This window comes from Monodon monoceros, unplaced genomic scaffold (assembly GCF_005190385.1).
Source record: "Monodon monoceros isolate NGI ecotype Baffin Bay Population unplaced genomic scaffold, NGI_Narwhal_1 Super_Scaffold_18, whole genome shotgun sequence".
NCBI classification, from domain to species: Eukaryota; Metazoa; Chordata; class Mammalia; order Artiodactyla; family Monodontidae; genus Monodon; species Monodon monoceros.
Window position 1 is genome coordinate 156,606,859 of NW_021703774.1, and position 6,744 is coordinate 156,613,602.

Below are 6,744 nucleotides of genomic sequence, written 5' to 3' on the forward strand. Positions count from 1 at the left end.
AGTTGTGGCACCTGGGCTTCGTTGCTCCGCAGCATGTGGGATCTTCCCGGGCCAGGACTCGAACGCATGTCCCCTGCATTGGCAGGCAGACTCCTAACCACTGAGCCACCAGGGAAGCCCCTGTACCACATCTTCTTTATCCATTCATCTGTCAATGGACATTTAGGTTGCTTCCATGTCCTGGTTATTGTAAATAGTGCTGCAATGAACACGGGGTGCATGTATCCTTTCCAATTACGTTTTTCTCTGGATATATGCCCAGGAGTGGAACTGCTGGGTCATATGGTAGCTCTATTTTTAGTTTTTTAAGGGAGCTCCATACTGTTCTCTATAGTGGCTGCACCAATTTACATTGCTACCAACAGTGTAGGAAGGTTCCCTTTTCTCCACACCCCCTCCAGTATTTGCTATTTATAGTTGATGATGGCCATTCTAACAGATGTGAGGTGATACCTCATAGTAGTTTTGATTTGCATTTCTCTAATATTAGTGATGTTGAGCATCTTTTCATGTGCCTCTTGTCCAGCTGTATCTCTTCTTTGGAGAAATGTCTATTTAGACCTTCGGCCCATTTTTTGATTGGGTTGTTTGGGGACTGTGTTTCTTACTTAAAAAAATTTTTTTTCCATAACAATATGCTTCAAAGATCCATTCCTAGTGCTCTGTGTACCAAAGCCTAACACTCCCTTGAGTGCATCTGTCCCATTTCATCCTTCCCTTCCCCCAGTGATGGACACTTTGTGCCTCATCATCTCTGAAAACACAAGCAAGGCCGTGATGAACATTCTTGTACAAGTTCTGTTAGGACCATTGTAAACATTTCTTTGGAATATAAGATAGGAAGTGAATTGATGTATCGTAGCGTGTGCTTATCTTTAATCTGATCAAGTTCAGATATTTTGATCCCTAAAATGGCTGCAGACCTGAGGTCCTATATGCCTCTGTCCTTGACAACATTCAGATTATCTGCCTTTTTACTTTTTGCTACTCTAATAGTATGAAGTAGGATCTCACCATGGTTCTAATTTGCATTTTTCTGATGACTAATAAGCTTGAGCATCTCTTCATTTGCTTGTTAGCCTTTCACTTTAACTTTTCTGTAAATTGTCTGCTCATATATCCTTTGCCAATGCTAATTTGCAGGAATTCTAGTTTGTTTAGTCATTGTCATTTTTAATTATTACAAATATCTTCTTCCACTCTGTATTCCATCTTTAAACTCTGTCCATTATATCATGCTTTGAATAGAAATCCTTAATTTTAATGTGATCAAAATAGTTTGTGCTTTCGATTTAAATTTTATTTAAGGAATACGTAACGACTCCTAGGTGAAATAGATTCTCCTTTTAACTCAAGACTTTTGCCTTTCACATTCAGGTCTTTATACCATTTTGAGCCTACCTTTGTATATCACGTTTACTGTGAGTCAGTTTTCCCACCTCCACGTACAAAATAAACCACCCCTTCCACATTGATTGTGGTACCACCTTTCTTGTATACTAAGTTCTCATATCTACCTGTATTTTATTTCATTGGTCTGTTTGTTCTTGAACAAAAATGTGTTCAATATATTTTATTCCTATGGTTTTGTAGTGTATTTTAGTATCTGATAAGGTTAGTCTCCCTTCTTCACAAAGCCTTTTCAAGGTGGAACTTTACTTGTAGATCTTTAATCTAGAATTATTTTTGAGATTGCAATTAATTTGTAGATCATTGGGGAGAGTTGACATCTATATAATTTTGAGTTACTCCACCTAAAACATGTCTCTTCAGTCTTTTTTCTTTCCTTACAACATTGACCAGACCTCTGGTAATATGTTAAACAGTAGTGGTGATTGGGCAACCTGGTCTTGTTCCGAGTCTAAAAGCAACACACTAAGAAGCCTCAATTAAATGTAATATTTGCTGTAAATTGTTGGTATAAAATCTTTACCAAGTTGAGGTTGCTGAGTTTAAAAATTATTGTAATAATAAGGTGAACTTTATAAAGTGCCTTTTTTCCAAATTCAATTGAAAGAATCTTGTGTTTTTCAGCATTAATCTATTAATATAAAATTACATCAATAGGGCTTCCCTGGTGGTGCAGTGGTTAAGAATCTGCCTGCCAAGGCAGGGGACATGGGTTCGAGCCCTGGTCTGGGAAGATCCCACATGCCGTGGAGCAACTAAGCCCATGCACCACAACTACAGAGCCTGGGCTCTAGAGCCCATGAGCCACAGCTACTAAGCCCGCGTGCCACAACTACTGAAGCCCACGTGCCTAGAGCCTGTGCTCTGCAACAAGAAAGGCCACCGCAATGAGAAACCCTCGCACCACAACGAAGAGTAACCCCCCCCACCGCAACTAGAGAAAAGCCCTCGCGCAGCAATCAAGACCCAATGCAGCCAAAAATAAATAAATAAATAAATAATTACATCAATAGATTTAAAAAATATTGACCTATGCTTTTTTCTGTGGGGTTAATCCTACTTGATCAAGATGTTTTGTTTTATTTTTTTTGGCTGTGTTGCATGGCTTACAGGATCTTAGTTCCCTGACTAGGGATTGAACCTGGGCCTTCGGCAGTGAAAGTACGGAGTCCTAGCCACTGGACCACCAGGGAATTCCCAAGATGTATTATTATTTATTTTATTTTTTTTGCGGTACACGGACCTCTCACTGTTGTGGCCTCTCCCGTTGCGGAGCACAGGCTCCGGACGCGCAGGCTCAGCAGCCATGGCTCACAGGCCCAGCCGCTCCGCGGCATGTGAGATCTTCCAGGACCGGGGCACGAACCTGCGTCCCCTGCATCAGCAGGCAGACTCTCAACCACTGCGCCACCAGGGAAGCCCTAAGATGTATTATTTTTTATTATAATTATAGGCAAACTTTATTGAACACTATGTGACAAGCACAGTTTTAGCTACTTAATTTTTTTTTGCATTTAATCCTCGTGACAACCCTTTGAGGTAGGCATATTATACCCATTTGTCAGATGGGGAAACTGAAGCACAGGGGAGTTAAATGATTTGCTGAAGTTCACTCAGGAAGGGGTGGAACAAGGGGTGTAGCAGGCAGCCTGGCTCTACAGTCGACACTCTTAACTGCTATACTATAGTGTCTAACTTTTATTTGCTTAACTAATATTTTATTTACATATTTTTGTTTCCATTTATAAGTGAAAATAGTTTGTACTTTTGAGACATGATTCACATACCGTGAAATTCACCCTTTTAAAGTATGCATTTCAGTGGGTTTTAGTAGTCACAAGGTTTTGCAACCATCACTATACTATTTAATTCCAGATTTCCATCACCCCAAAGAGAAACCTTGAACCCATGAAGAGTTACTCCCATTCTCCCTTTCTCCAGCCCCTGGCAACTACTTGTCTAGTTTCTGTTTCTATGGATTTGCCTAGTCAATGTTTCATATAAATGGAATCATACACTATATGGCTTTCTGTGGCTTCTCTTATTTAGCATAATGTTTTCAAGGTCATCCACATCGTATCAGAACTTCATTCATTCTTATGGTTGAATCATATCCCATTGTATGGGTAAGCCACATTTTGTTTATTCATTCATCCAATGAACACCTGTTACCACTTTTTGGCTGTTAATAGTATCGCCGTGAACATTTGAGTATGATTTTTTGTGTGAACATATGTTTTCAATTCTTTTGAGTATATACCTTGCAGTGGAATTGAAGGTCATATGGCATGCTATGTTTAATTTTGAGGAATTTACCTTAATCCAAGTTTGGAATCAAGGTTAAACATGTGCTTCTACTTCTTACTAAAATGGCAAAATGGCATGAGCTGCTGCTTCTTCCCCCAGGTCAACACCTGAAGAGACTCTAGCTGAAACAGATATAGAAGATAAGGAACCAAGAGAAAAGGGAGAAACCCCTGGAAAGATGTTTTTTTTCTTTTATTGAAGTATAGTTGATGTACAATATTATGTAAGTTACAGGTGTACAATATAGTGACTCACAATGTTTAAAGTTTATATATTCCATTGATGGTTATTATAAAATATTGGCTATAGTCCCTGTGTTGTACAATATATCCTTGTAGTTTATTCATACATAATCCTTTGTACCTCTTAATCCTACCCCATCTTTTTTTTGTTTTTTCGCGGTACACGGGCCTCTCACTGCTGTGGCCTCTCCTGTAGCAGAGCACAGGCTCCGGACGCGCAGGCTCAGCGGCCATGGCTCACGGGCCCAGCCGCTCCGCGGCATGTGGGATCTTCCCGGACCAGGGCACGAACCCGTGTCCCCTGCATCGGCAGGCGAGCTCTCAACCACTGTACAACCAGGGAAGCCCTAATCCTACCCTTATCTTGCCCTTCCCACTTCCCTCTGCCACTCGTAACCACTAGTGTGTTCTCTATATCTATGAGCATGTTTCTTTATTGTTATATGCACTAGTTTGTTGTATTTTTTAGATTCCACATATAAGTGATATAATACAGTATAGGTCTTTCTCTGTCTGACTTATGTCACTTACCATAATACCATCTAAGTCCATCCATGCTGTTGCAAATGGCAAACTTTCATTTTTTTAATGGCTGAGTAGTATTCCATTGTATATATAAACCACATCTTTTTATAATCCATTGATCTGTTGATGGACAGTTAGGTTACTTCTATACCTTGGCAATTGTAAATAATGCTGCTACGAACATTGGGGTGCATGTATCTTTTCAAATTAGTGTTTTCGTTGTTTTCAGATATATACCCAAGAGTGGAATTGCTGGGTCATATGGTAGTTCTATTTTTAGTTCTTTGAGAAGCCTCCATACTATTCTCCATAGTGGCTGCACCAATTTAAATTCTCGCCAACAGTGTAGGAGGGTTCCCTTTTCTCCACATTCTTGCCAGCATTTGGTATTTGTGCTCTTTTTGATGACATTCTAACAGGTGTGAGGTGATGTCTCATTGTGGTTTTGATTTGCATTTTTCTTTTTTTAGAAAAATATTCATTTATTTATTTATTTGGCTGTGCCGATGATCTTAGTTGCTGCATGTGGAATCTTTAGTTGCAACATGCGGGATCTAGTTCCCTGACCAGGGATCGAATCCAGGCCCCCTGCATTGGGAGCACAGAGTCTTAGTCACTGGACCGCTAGGGAAGTTCCTGAATTTTTCTGATAATTAACGATGTTGAGCATGTTTTCACGTGGCATGTACATGTCCTCTTTGGAAGAATGTCTATTCAGGTCTTCTGCCCATTTTAAAATTGGGTTGTTTGTTTTTTTGATGCTGAGTTGTATGAGCTGTTTAAATATTTTGGATATTACCCCCTTATTGGTCATATAATTTGCATATATTTTCTCCCATTCAGTAGGTTGTGGAAATACTATTTTTAATTGGTGTGCATACATACAAGCATGTGTGTATAGCCTGAGACAGAGGGTAGCCGGTAGGGCTACGAAAGGATAAATTAGTAAAAAGCAGTTTAGGGCTTCCCTGGTGGCGCAGTGGTTGAGAGTCCGCCTGCCAATGCAGGGGACACGGCTTCGTGCTCTGGTCCGGGAAGGTCCCACATGCCGCGGAACGGGTAGGCCCGTGAGCCATGGTCGCTGAGCCTGCGCGTCCGGAGCCTGTGCTCCGCAACGGGAGAGGCCACAACAGTGAGAGGCCCGCGTACCGCAAAAAAAAAAAAAAAGCAGTTTAAATTCTGCTTTTGTTTCCCCTCCACCATCACTTTGGTTCAGTTTTCCCCTGGCCACTCGTTGCAGAAATCTGGGGTCATGGCCCAGACCTGTGGGATTAGGATCACAGTGATAAACTCAAGATAGTGGGAAACAGGACGTCACTGGTGGTGCAGTGGTTAAGAATCCGCCTGCCAATGCAGAGGACATGGGTTCGAGCCCTGATCTCGGAAGATCCCACATGCCGCGGAGCAACTAAGCCGGTGCGCCACAACTACTGAGCCTGCGCTCTAGAGCCCATGATCTACAACTCCTGAAGCCCTTGCACCTAGAGCCTGTGCTCCGCAACAAGAGAAGCCACCAAAATGAGAAGCACGTGTACTGCAATGAAGAGTAGCCCCCACTCACTGCAACTAGAGGAAGCTTGCACGCAGCACTGAAGACCCAACGCAGCCAAAAATAAATAAATAAATAAATAAAAAATAAAGAATCCGCCTGCCAATGCAGGGGACACGGGTTCGATCCCTGGTCTGAGAACTAGATCCCATATGCTGCAGCTAAGAGTTTGCATGCCACAACTAAGGAGCCGGCAACCTGCAGCTAAGGAGCCCTTACAACCAAATAAATAAATATTTTTAAAAAATGTTCTTGGAGAGAATTCGAGAAACAAATCCAGGAGATACTGTAAGAAGTAAGGTTAACCAAGGTCTATAGAAAGGTTTGCTGCAGTCTTTTTTTTTTTTTTTTTCTTGGCTGCGTTGGGTCTTCATTGCTGAGCGTGGGCTTTCTCCAGTTGTGGCGAGTGGGGGCTACTCTTCCTTGCGGTGTGAGGGCTTCTCATCGCTGTGGCTTTTCTCTTGCAGAGCATGGGTTCTAGGTGCATGGGCTTCAGTAGTTGCAGCACGCAGGCTCAGTAGTTGTGGCTTGCGGGCTCTAGAGCACAGGTTCAGTAGTTGTGGCACATGGACTCAGTTGCTCCACGGCATGTGGGATCTTCCTGGACCAGGGATCGAACACGTGTCCCCTGCATTGGCAGGCGGATTCTTAACCAATGCACCACCAGGGAAGTCCTTGCTGTTGTCTTTTTTTTTTTTTTTTTTTTTTTTC